The sequence below is a fragment of the Topomyia yanbarensis genome, chromosome 2 (genome assembly GCF_030247195.1).
Source record: "Topomyia yanbarensis strain Yona2022 chromosome 2, ASM3024719v1, whole genome shotgun sequence".
In the NCBI taxonomy this organism is placed as follows: domain Eukaryota; kingdom Metazoa; phylum Arthropoda; class Insecta; order Diptera; family Culicidae; genus Topomyia; species Topomyia yanbarensis.
The window spans coordinates 465,389,624-465,403,649 of NC_080671.1; positions in this window are offsets into that span (position 1 = coordinate 465,389,624).

Consider the following 14,026-nt stretch of genomic DNA (forward strand, 5'->3'; position numbering starts at 1 on the left):
GAAGAAATACTATTGTTATCACGCGCACACATACCTTCTATGTGTCAACTGTATAAACTATGTGTGCACACACATAAGTTATATGTGCATATTGTTATAGAATGGGGTTTTATGTGCTTAATAGTTATGAAATGTGAATGTAAGATTAATATTTTTTGTAAATACACACATTAGGTTTATGTGCCAGCAAATAGTGTCTATATGCCTCCGTTAATTGCAAAAATCTATGTGTAAATCAATAGGCATAACGTTTACTTTTTTTGAGTGGAGGTATTAATTTTAGGTAATTCGCCACCTTTTTCGGGTTAGAAAAATTTCTTCACCAATATTTTTGTGCGAGGTTGGGAATCGAATCCAGGTGAACTACGCACAGGGCAATCGATTTACCATTTACACTTTATTCTCCCTCCAGTGATCGGATCTCTTATGCTTATGCTTAGATATGCACAAATCTTCATAAGTGTTGAATATGATTTTGTTTTTACTGTATTCAGCTTTTTGCTGGTGGCTGCGTTTTCAAATGCGCAAAATGGAAAAAGAGAAAGAATGAACACGTGAGAAACTTTTGGTTTGTAGTTTATTTGGCGAATGTAAACTAAAAATACGTCATGACGCGACGACGAAATAGATCGAAAGAAAATGAATTTGTCAGTCAGCGTTACGGGGTTACCACATTAACAGATGTTTCTGAACGGTCACAGATTTCTTTTTCATAATTTTGGATCACAGATTCTTTTTCACAGAAAACAGATTTTTGGCATTTAGATGAAAATTTCACAGATTTTCACAGATTTTTGGAAATATTCTGACTTCAATTTTTTTGGAAATTTAACACAGATTTTTGCTGTTTTGGTCATGACAGATGGTAAAAATTTTTTTTTGACCGAAACGCAGATTTCAATGTGGCATCCCAGTTGTTAGTCTCACACCGAGCAAGGGATTATGCTAGTAGGGAGCAGTGCAACAGTACACATTCAGCACTCCTCCACCACGGGGAACAGCTTCACTGATAATCTCGTAGACCTAACAGTTCACAATACCTTGTACGCTTCTGCGGACCTAATGGTTTAGTAAAGGCTTCCGTCAGTATCTCATCTGTCGGGCAATACTGTAGGCTATCTCCTTCGAAACACATAGCTTGTATACAACACGTTGCTTCGGGTCGATGTACTTGGACCGACGACGCTGTTTTTCACTCTTCACGAATGTTAGACATGACTGGTTGTCCTCCATGATGCTTGGACCCATTTGTTTTTCTTAGAATTCTTGAAGCAGTTGCCTTAGCCAGACCTCTTGGCAGGTCTCGCTAAGCCACGGGTATTCGGTCTCCATCGTTGAAAGTGTGTCGCTGAATTGTCTCCTGCTGGCCCAAGAAATAACTGAAGATTGGTCGAGCAAAGCTTTTTAGCAAACCCACACGAACGGACCGGGAAGTTTTCTGATGATAGCAACGGAGTGCTCAGAATACTTCCCTGGCAGTGAAGGGAAAATTGCACCTCCCTTCACTAGCGATAACTGCCAGTTCTCTAACAGTAGCACTAGTGTAGCTCGCGCTTTACGATCGGCAGCCTTCCACTCGACAACGATAGCGGCTTCAACTGCATTTTCTACTGGAGGCTCCTACTCTGTAACAAGCCACAAGTCCTCTCTACACAGTAGCATTCCGATCGGCACACTCCATGTTTGCCAATTTTTCCGGTTTAATTTTGGGATCATCTTTCTAAATATAACAATATAGTTCATCCTTTAAAACTTAAGAAGGATTTTTAATTGATTTTCTAAAAAAATGTAAACACGTCCTGATGTGACATTATCAATTTTCCTTGACAGTGAATTTAGCCACATGGGTTAGCATTTTTGACAGTTGATACCGCGGTAGTCGGTTCGTCGAGTGTGAAGTGAAAATTTCTTCCGTAAAGTGCTGTCATTTCGGGACATTTTTTGCGCGTTTATTGGCTGGAAAAGTTTCAAAGGATTGTCGGACAGTCGAACATTATGGAATACGGCAGAGGAAATAGATTCCTGAAGTGGGACGACTCGAAAATGCGTTTCTCGGAGGTTTTTCTTCCCCACAGAAGTATCGTCAGGAGAGAAAACAAACGGGGCGAACGAATACACCTCCGCCCGGCGCTCAGCACTTCTGTACGAACGCTGTGCTGTGAACGAGAGTGTGAGAAGAACCAAGCTAGGTTGACGGAACGATTACCTCGAAACACGGTTTGCCCTGTACACGAAATGGGTAATCGGAAAATCAATTGAGCTAGCACCTACCCAAATCCTGGGATCAAGTTATTTTTATGCATGCTTATAAATGCATGCAAACATCTGTTTTCTGTAAATCGCTGCCAGCCAGTGGGAGATGGGATAGGTTTTACACACACACACACACACACACACACACACACACATACCGGTAACCGCTGCAGACGAGGCCCTGGAGGTAGGTTAAGTTACAGTTGGATGGTCGAGATGCCTACTGAGAGTCGCCCCACGAGCAAATAAGCAAGCGGAGAAATGCTTCAAATGTTTAGGCTTTGGACATTTAGCAGGGGCTTGCAAAAGCCCGGACAGATCCGGGATGTGCTGGAAATGCGGAGAGACAGGCCATCTTGCGAGAGACTGCACGCAGAGGCCGAAGTGCTTGCTTTGCACCCCAGCGGAAGGAAACGACCATCAGACGGGTGGCTTTAAATGTCCAGCCTACAAGAAGGCGACTGCAGGCCAACGGTGATGGAAATGACCCAGATAAACCTGAATCATTGGATACCGCACAACAACTGTTGTGGCAGTCTACGACAGAAACTATGTGCGAAGTTCGCAGAGCCTTCTCAAGTCCCCTCTAATAACGGTAACTGGGTGGCGGATAGATCAGGAACCGCTGTGATACAAGTAATGGGCACATTCCCCATCCAAGAAGTGCTCCTCCAAGGTGGACAGTATAGCAGTTCAGTCTAATGCTGGAGTAGTTAACCGATCAGTTTGATCGGTCGGAAGCCGGTAGTCATTGGTGGTGACATCAACGTCTGGGCTGTGGAGTGGGGCAGTAGAATAACCAACACAAGAGGGTGTATCCTGCAGGAAGCTCTAGCGAAGTTAGACGTACGATTGTGCAATGAAGGCTCTGTTAGCATATTTCGGAGAGACGGGAGGGAGTCTATCATTGACGTCACATTCTGTAGTCCCTCATTGACGGCGAACATGGATTGGAGTATGCGAAACGTATACGCATAGTGACCACCAGGCGATTCGCTATCGTATCGGTCAACGGAACCCGGCGGCAGTACGGAGAAGGATGACCGGCGAACGAAAGTGTAAGACGAAACCCTTCAACAAAGACCTCTTTGTTGAGGCACTTCGGCCGAACGGCGGGACTGACAAGGTGGATGCGGCTGACCTAACAAGAAGGATTGTGGCGGCTTATGACGCCACAATGCCGCGAAAACTGGAACCACGCAACTTACGGCGTCCAGCTTACTGGAACGAGACGCTTAGTATCACGCGCTGCTTGTCTCGGAGCCAGAAGGCGGGCTCAAAGAGCAATGTCGGAACCAGATAGAGAAGAGCGTAAGGCAGCGTTTCGGGAAGCTAGGGCCGCTTTAAAACGGGAGATCAGACTTCGCAAGTCAGAGTGCCACAAGGAGCTATGCCGAGAAGTAGACGCCAATCGCTGGGGTTACGCATACCGAGTCGTGATGGCGAAAATGAAGGGTCCGACGACGCCAGCCGAAATGTGTCCGAGCAAGCTGAAGATAATCGTCGAGGGTCTTTTCCCGAAGCACGCTCCAACTATATGGCCACCGACACCGTACGGCGAAGAAGAAGGAACAAGCACGGATCGGCAAGTGACTAACGACGAGCTAGCAGAAGCATCGAAGCGCCTAAAATCAAAGAAAGCCCCTGGTACGGATGGAATACCAAACGTGTTACTGAAAGCTGATCCTGGCATATCCGGACATGTTCAGGATAGTGATGCAGAAGTGCCTAAATGAAGGCAACTTCCCCGAAATGTGGAAGGTCCAGAAGCTGGTGTTGCTGCCGAAGCCAGGGAAGCCACCTGGCGACCCGACCTCGTACAGACCCATATGCCTGCTGGAGACACTCGGAAAACTCCTGGAAAGGATCATTCTTAACAGGTTGACGAAATTCACGGAAGATGAGCGCGGACTGTCCAAGATGCAGTTCGGTTTCCGCAAAGAAGCATCGACAGTGGATGCAATTCGGACAGTGCTCGAGAGTGCCGAGAAGTCATCTAAACAGAAGCGAAGAGGAGATCGATACTGCGCTGTGGTCACGATAGATGTGTAGAACGCGTTCAACAGTGCCAGCTGGGAAGCCATCGCTGCAGCGCTGCATAGAATGAGGGTTCCCAACTATCTACACTCAAAAAAAAGTAAACGTTATGCCTATTGATTTTACACATAGATTTTTGCAATTAACGGAGGCATATAGACACTATTTGCTGGCACATAAACCTAATGTGTGTATTTACAAGAAATATTAATCTTACATTCACATTTCATAACTATTAGGCACATAAAACCCCATTCTATACCAATATGCACATATAACTTATGTGTATGCATACATAGTTTATACAGTTGACACATAGAAGGAATGTGTGCGCGTGATAACAATAGCATTTCTTCTTCATATGAATTTTAAGCGGTTTGAAGCAAATAGAATTAACGTTTGGATTTTTTTCAGTGTACGCCAGATCCTGAAGAGCTACAGAAGCCAATGCGAGTCACAACGGGCGTTCCTCAGAGCTCCATTCTCGGTCCAACTCTGGGCACGGATGCTTCCGGAAGTACTTGCATCGGTTTGGACATGCTTCGTTTCCCCTTTGCCCGGAGTGTGCGACTGTGCAGGAGACACAGGAACACGTGGTCTGCCTTAGGTTCGAAGATGTTCGTAGGGGTATACTTCCCGATCAGAATGAAATAACAAAATTATAACAGAACACAATTTTTGTAACATATTGTGGTATAAACTAGGTCTCGTTAGTAGTTAAAATAACAGAAATTTATAACAAGTAACAATGCGAGATATAGTTTTGGAATATTCCTGTTATGTATTTCTGATCGGGTTGGTATGACAGTGGACAATATCGTCGAAGAGATGTGCCGTGACGAACATACCTGGGACGCTGTCAACAGAGTGGTCACGAGCATACTCTCCGAGCTGCAGAGGAAGTGACGAAGGGACTAACAAGAAGCCACAAATCGGGTTTCGAGAGAAATTCCGCCGCCGGGGAACTCTCCGACTGTGTAGACTAGGTCCACCGCCGGGGATCAGTTGAGTAGTACGTGACTTAGCACCTAGTTGGGTTGTCGGGGCGCCTGTGAACCGGACGTTAAGCTTCACCGGAATCGCCGAGCCGATCTCGACACCCTACCGGGTAGCTCGTGAGTAGGCTAGATCCACTGGCGGGGATTAGACCGCGTAGATCGGGACGACGCGGAGAGCTAAATGGCTCACAGAAACGAACATCGGTATCAGGTGAAATCTACCGCTCGGTTTCAGGAGAACAGGCTAGATCCATATGGATCAATATTGTTGGGGTCCAGACCGAGTAGTTCGCGGACAAGTGAGGGCGGGAGCTGAGTGGCTCATCGGGAAAGTAAGGCGAAACGGAAAGAGAGGAAGCCAAAGGGCTCAAGAAATTGTGGTGCTAAAACCAAAGAAGAATCGGTATCGGGAGAATTGCCTTCGCCGGGAAACTCTTCGTCGGTGTAAGCTTTTTTTTGATACGAAGCTAGATTCACCGCCGGGGACTAGACTGAGTAGACCGCGAAGAGACACCACCAATCGCGGGTCGTCGGGGCACCAGCGAACCGGATGCCCTGCTCCATCGGAATCGCCGAACCGACCTCGACACCTGGCTGGCTGGCTCAGCTTCGGGACAACTTCTCTAGCCGGGGAACTCTCCGTCGGAGTAGGCTAAGTCCACCGTCGGGGATTAGACCGAGTAGCTCGCGAACAAGTCCGGAGCTAAACGAGTAAATGGCGCTGAATTGTACGAGAAGGGATTTACGGTGCTAACTGGCACAATGGAGCCGAGTCGTGGTGCTGAATGGCATAAGGGAGTCCAAGGGCTCGGTGAACTAGACAATTTGCCGCCCAGATTGTCTTCGTAGGGGAGGAGCACTAAGTCTCGACTCAAAGCCAGCTTTCCGACTGCCATGCAGAAATTGCCAGTCTGTGTGGATGGTGGAGAATTGGTGGTGTGTCGAGGAGTGGCGCTGTAACCCTGCGGAAGTAACGAACTAGTAAGTAGTTGAATTAGAGTGTGTGCTATGCACATAAAAACCCCTCCCCGAAGTGGTTTTTTTAACGGGTCGGGTGATGGCAGCCCAAACCCGTTCTCTGAGACATTGGGGTGTTTGTATATTTCCCTGTCTCAGGGTTTTCTTGAAAATTTCTTTACTGCTCTCTGAAAAGAAACACACACACATATTGGTTGGCATTTTTGGCAGATGTTCCAGCAAAAGGATAAGGATCAAGGTAGTTCAATGGAAGGTGTGGTCGTGATAAATCAATTTTGTACAATTCATCTGCATCGGAAAAAATCGAAAACACTTTTCGCCCTTTCCACTTCGTTCCGTGATTGGGCCCATAACCTGGCGGCGGATCAAGTGAAGAACTACAGCGAAAATCAGCGTGTCGGTTCTTCGGAGTGGAAAATTAGAAAGAATAAACGCGAGAAACTTTTGGTTTTTTTTTGTTAATTTGGCGAATATAAAATACTTCATGATGCAACAGCGATAGAGACTAGAGAGTAAAAGAAAATGCATTTTTCAGCACTTATACTATCTGGGCTGCAATCATGACCAACATCGAGCAAGGGGTGGCAGAGATCGACAGTGATCGTGCCTGTACACACAGAAAAAAATATAGTGTATTGGTGTCGTCGGGCAATTCTAATCGACGAGAGGGAAGCGTCACAGGTAGACCCATTTGCTCTATTTGTCTACCGCAGAAGTGGTACGACGAATAAGGAAAACAAGTGGCACTGAAAAGTGCCGCATCGACAGTGGGATTTTCGCAGCAAGCCACAGGTAGCCACATTTGTCTACCGAGGTGGTGGAAACGGAGAGAGCGCGCTTGTGGTGGTGATACCGACGAGCAGCTTAATCGGAGAGAGTTTTGAAGTGTTGCAGGTAGGACTATTTCTCTACTGAAGAAGCAACGCGACGAAGAAGAACAGCAGGTGTCACATTGTCAAACAACGGGCACCGAGTTTACAACGTAACACATGAGGTGTGTTCTACAGGTATAACAGGTATATTTTTCATTCCTTTTTGTGATAGTTTTTCTTGCTAGGTAAAATGGATGAAGAGATGGGAGAACGAGTAACAGACCCTCCCCCTAAGCCTTATGCTGAAAATGTAAATCCGACTAGAATTAAAATTTACCCAGAGTCGTCAACGGGACCATGGATTGTATTTATTAGGCGTAAAGTAAAGGCGCTAAATATTATTCAAATTTCTAAAGATTTGACTTCGCGATTCTCGGATGTAAAAGAGATCGTCAAAGTCAATAAAGATAAAATACGCATTGTCGTTGGTAGTTTCAAACAAGCCAATGCAATTGCTTCTTGCGAGCTTTTTACGCGTGAGTATAGAGCGTATATTCCTTCAAAGGAAATTGAAATTGATGGGGTCATCACAGAATCGAGTTTGACTGTTGATGACTTAGTTAAGCATGGGGTTGGTCGTTTCAAAGACACCATACTTAAAGACGTAAAAATACTTGAATGCAAGCAATTGCATTCAGTATCACACGAAGGAGATAAAAAAGTTTATCGACTGTCTGACTCATTTCGAGTGACTTTCGCTGGGTCTGCGCTGCCCAACTATGTCATTATCGATAAGATTCGTCTCCCTGTTCGCCTTTTTATCCCTCGTGTAATGAATTGCCTTAATTGCAAACAGCTTGGCCACACAGCCACTTACTGTTCCAATAAGGCACGGTGTGGCAAATGTGGGGGTTCTCATCAAGAGGATACATGTAATGAAAATTCAGAAAAATGTTTAATGTGCGGAGAAAACTCACATGAGATCCCTGCATACCCCATTTATAAATTGCGTGAGGATAAAATTATTGCACTACTCCATAGTAGTGCAATAATACTCACTCAACATAGAGAAGAGGAGCATTTATTGAAGGATAAAATGTATATTGACAAATGTAAAGTTCGACTGTGCGATCTGTCTCCGATGCCGCTATTATGTAGAAATATCAAGAGACTTTCTCCGTAGAGGAGGAATTTTCCCCAGATATTTTCAACGGTATTTTACTGGTGATAATGCACATCCCTATTTTTTAATTTCTGGCCACGCAACGTATTGTATTGTATTCTCAGACCACACTGTGTACTTATGATGGCAAGTCTCTCATGTGTACATAGAGTAAACAATCCGTACACTACGCGGGAGTGCTCAATGCCAAAATATTGACTATATTAATGTCCAGCTATTTACAACTGCTAAATCATTAGAGAACGCCATAACAGTTTTTGCAACCGACCGAGACGGTTGTGCCTCCAGGTGGAAGGATTTGTTCTCGAGAGAGTGACGGAGTGCGAGACGCTGTATGCGTTATTGTGGGAGAGAGAGAGAGACCAGTTTGTTAAGTGTGAGTCGACAGTTGATACGTCGGAGGCGTGGTCAACGGCATCCTCGACAAGTGGTGTTTTGACAGCAAACCGCGGGTAGACGAATTTGCCTACCGCGGTGGCAGAGATCGACAGTGATCGTGCCTGTACACACAGAAAAAAATATAGTGTATTGGTGTCGTCGGGCAATTCTAATCGACGAGAGGGAAGCGTCACAGGTAGACCCATTTGCTCTATTTGTCTACCGCAGAAGTGGTACGACGAATAAGGAAAACAAGTGGCACTGAAAAGTGCCGCATCGACAGTGGGATTTTCGCAGCAAGCCACAGGTAGCCACATTTGTCTACCGAGGTGGTGGAAACGGAGAGAGCGCGCTTGTGGTGGTGATACCGACGAGCAGCTTAATCGGAGAGAGTTTTGAAGTGTTGCAGGTAGGACTATTTCTCTACTGAAGAAGCAACGCGACGAAGAAGAACAGCAGGTGTCACATTGTCAAACAACGGGCACCGAGTTTACAACGTAACACATGAGGTGTGTTCTACAGGTATAACAGGTATATTTTTCATTCCTTTTTGTGATAGTTTTTCTTGCTAGGTAAAATGGATGAAGAGATGGGAGAACGAGTAACAGACCCTCCCCCTAAGCCTTATGCTGAAAATGTAAATCCGACTAGAATTAAAATTTACCCAGAGTCGTCAACGGGACCATGGATTGTATTTATTAGGCGTAAAGTAAAGGCGCTAAATATTATTCAAATTTCTAAAGATTTGACTTCGCGATTCTCGGATGTAAAAGAGATCGTCAAAGTCAATAAAGATAAAATACGCATTGTCGTTGGTAGTTTCAAACAAGCCAATGCAATTGCTTCTTGCGAGCTTTTTACGCGTGAGTATAGAGCGTATATTCCTTCAAAGGAAATTGAAATTGATGGGGTCATCACAGAATCGAGTTTGACTGTTGATGACTTAGTTAAGCATGGGGTTGGTCGTTTCAAAGACACCATACTTAAAGACGTAAAAATACTTGAATGCAAGCAATTGCATTCAGTATCACACGAAGGAGATAAAAAAGTTTATCGACTGTCTGACTCATTTCGAGTGACTTTCGCTGGGTCTGCGCTGCCCAACTATGTCATTATCGATAAGATTCGTCTCCCTGTTCGCCTTTTTATCCCTCGTGTAATGAATTGCCTTAATTGCAAACAGCTTGGCCACACAGCCACTTACTGTTCCAATAAGGCACGGTGTGGCAAATGTGGGGGTTCTCATCAAGAGGATACATGTAATGAAAATTCAGAAAAATGTTTAATGTGCGGAGAAAACTCACATGAGATCCCTGCATGCCCCAATTATAAATTGCGTGAGGATAAAATTAAACGATCCTTGAAGGAGAGGTCTAAGCGCTCCTATGCAGAAATGTTGAAAAATGCTACCCCTAAACCCATCTTCTTAGAAAACACTTACACATCTCTATTTTCGGAACAGTCTGACTCTGACGGAGCGTGCGAAGGTACATCATTTGTTTTACCCGGAAATTCCAGAAAAAGAAAACAGTCTTCTTTTCCCAAGCTGCCAAGCAAGGGCCTTAAAATTTCTCCACCAATAGATAAACTGCGCCCAAAACCGAAAAATTCCGATTCAAAACCGAAATCAATTCCGCCCGGTTTTGGGAACGTACAATCCAAACAGAACACCATTACTGGAAATAATAAAATTTCGACTTCCTCTGAGCCTCAGCCGGGGGTAGGATTATTGAAATTTTCTGAAATTGTTGATTGGATTTTTAAAGCATTCAATATTTCTGAACCACTAAAGAGTATACTTTCAGCTTTCCTCCCAACAATTAGAACATTTTTAGAGCAGCTGATTGCTCAATGGCCCATCCTTGCAGCGATTGTATCTTTCAATGGGTAATTCACCTCCTCCAATGAAAGATTCCATCACTGTTTTACAGTGGAATTGCAGAAGTATCATACCTAAAATTGATTCCTTAAAAATTTTACTGCATAATTTAAAATGCGATGCTTTTGCTCTATGTGAAACATGGCTTACCTCAAACATTAATTTCAACTTAAATGATTTCAACATTATTCGCCTAGACCGAGACACCCCGTATGGAGGAGTGCTTCTAGGAATTAAAAAGTGCTATTCTTTCTATAGAATTAACATCCCCTTGTTTGCGGGCATTGAGGCTGTAGCTGTCCAAACGAACATTAAAGGCAAAGACATGTCTATCGCTTCTATATATATACCTCCCAAAGTTCAAATTGGACAACGTCAAATTTTTGAGGTAGTGGAATCCATGGCTGCTCCGCGTCTGATACTGGGAGACTTCAACTCGCACGGAGTATTGTGGGGTTCCCTCTACAATGATAATCGATCCTCTTTGATTTACAATGTTTGTGACGAATTTAATATGACAGTTTTAAATACTGGCGAAACAACACGCATCCCCAGACCTCCTGCACGTCCAAGTGCATTAGATCTATCTCTGTGCTCGACATCACTTCGGTTAGACTGCACGTGGAAGGTTGTACCTGATCCTCACGGTAGCGATCATTTGCCAATCGTTGTTTCAATTAACAGTGAATTAGGCCTTACGAATTCAATCAATGTTCCTTATGACTTAACACGAAATATTGATTGGAAAACATACGAAACATTAATTTCCACTTCTCTTGCTTCGACAGAAGAGCTACCCCCTACCGAAGAATATGAATTCCTAGCGGGTTTAATTATTGAAGCAGCAGAACAAGCCCAAACGAAATGCAATCCTGGAATGACAATAAATAGACGGCCCCCTAATCCTTGGTGGGACAAAGAGTGCTCTGATGCATATGAAGCTAAACAAGTTGCCTACAAAGAAATTATGAAACAGAAAGGGGGTATACGTGAGAACTTTGAAAATTATTTCATTTTGCAAAACAAATTTGACAGTATACGTCGTGCCAAAAAATCTAGTTATTGGAGACACTTCGTTAATGGCTTGTCAAGAGAAACATCAATGAGTACTCTTTGGAACACAGCCAGAAGAATGAGGAATCGAAACGTGACTAATGAAAGCGAAGATTTTTCGAATCGTTGGATATTTAATTTTGCCAAGAAAATTTGTCCCGATTCTGCTCCTGCGCAGAAAATCACTCGCGATGCTCCCACAAGTAACGATTTCATAGATTCGCCTTTGACAATGATGGAATTCTCAATTGCACTCCTCTCATGCAACAATAATGCTCCGGGACTAGACAGAATTAAATTCAACTTGGTGAAGAATCTGCCTGACCTAGCAAAAAGACGCTTGTTGAATTTATTCAATAAGCTTCTTGAGCAGAACATTGTCCCGCACGACTGGAGACAAGTGAGAGTTATCGCTATTCCAAAACCGGGAAAACCAGCCTCCGATCATAACTCGTATCGACCGATTGCAATGTTATCCTGCATCAGGAAATTGTTGGAAAAAATTATCCTACGACGTCTCGACAATTGGGTTGAGGCGAACGGCTTGCTATCAGATACCCAGTTTGGTTTTCGGAGGGGAAAGGGAACGAATGATTGTCTGGCGCTACTTTCGTCAGAAATCCAACTAGCTTATGCAAAAAAAGAACAAATGGCGTCTGTGTTCTTAGACATAAAAGGAGCATTCGACTCTGTTTCCATTGATGTTCTCTCAGAGAAACTACATCAATGTGGTCTTTCACCAATATTAAATAATTATTTATACAACTTATTGTCAGAAAAGCACATGCATTTTTCATATGGCGATTTGGCAACATTCAGAATAAGTTACATGGGCCTCCCACAAGGTTCTTGTTTAAGCCCCCTTCTCTACAATTTTTACGTGAATGATATTGATAATTGTATTGTCAGCCCATGCACTCTAAGACAACTTGCAGATGATGGCGTGGTTTCTGTTACAGGACCAAAAGCCTTAAATTTACAACAACCACTGCAAGATAGTTTGGATAATTTATCAAGTTGGGCTTTGAAGTTAGGCATCGATTTCTCTACGGAGAAAACAGAGTTGGTTGTTTTTTCAAGGAAGCGTGATCCAGCTCAGCTTCAGCTTCAGTTGGTTGGTAGAACGATAGCCCAAGTCCTGACTTTTAAATACCTTGGAATTTGGTTCGATTCTAAAGGCACATGGGGAGGCCACATTAGGTATCTAATAACGAAATGCCAACAAAGGATAAATTTTCTGCGAACAATAACTGGATCATGGTGGGGTTCTCATCCAAGTGACATGATAAGATTGTATCAAACAACAATACTTTCAGTAATGGAATATGGGTGCATCTGTTTCCGTTCAGCTGCGAACACTCACATTATTAAACTGGAACGGATACAGTATCGCTGTTTACGAATTGCCTTAGGTTGCATGCAGTCGACCCATACGATGAGTCTTGAAGTACTAGCGGGAGTTCTTCCTTTAAAAGACCGATTCTGGGATCTTTCTTCTCGTTTACTTATTCGATGTGAGGTTATGAACCCACTGGTAATTGAAAATTTTGAAAGACTTATCGAGCTTCAACCCCAAACCAGATTCATGACAGTGTATTTCAATCACATGTCACAAGAAATAACGCCTGCTAGGTATGTTCCCACATACGTCAATATACTAGATATTCCTGAATCCACTTTATTCTTCGACACGTCCATGCAAGCAGAGATTCGTGGAATTCCGGATCATCTACGCTCGCGGGAGATCCCTAAAATATTCACAAGTAAATATCAACACATAGACTGCCTTAAAATGTTTTACACTGATGGGTCACGAATCAGTGAGGCCACTGGTTTCGGTATTTTCAACAATAATTTTTCAATTTCTCTCAAACTTGCAGAACCCGCCTCTGTTTATATAGCGGAACTAGCAGCAGTTCACTATAGTTTGCAAATAATTAATACTTTACCCCCGAACCATTACTTTATCCTCACTGATAGTCTCAGCACAATTGCAGCTCTACGCTCAAAGAGGATTGATAATCACGATCCATTCTTTTTGGGGAAGATACGAGAATCTCTGAGTAACCTGACAAGAAAATGTTATAAATTTACCCTAGTGTGGCTCCCCGCCCATTGCTCTATTGCGGGCAATGAGAAAGCTGATAATTTAGCCAAGATTGGTGCACTAGATGGTGAAATATATGAAAGACCCATCGCTTACAATGAATTTTATAGCGCTTCTCGACAGAGGACACTTGCTAGTTGGCAAACATCTTGGGACAATGGAGATATGGGACGATGGCTACACTCAATTATCCCTAAAGTATCAACGAAGGCATGGTTCAAAGGATTGGATGTAAGTCGAGACTTCATCCGTGTGATGTCTAGGCTCATGTCCAATCATTATACTTTAGATGCGCATCTCCGTCGTATTGGGCTCGCTGAGGGTAATCATTGTGCTTGTGGAGAAGGT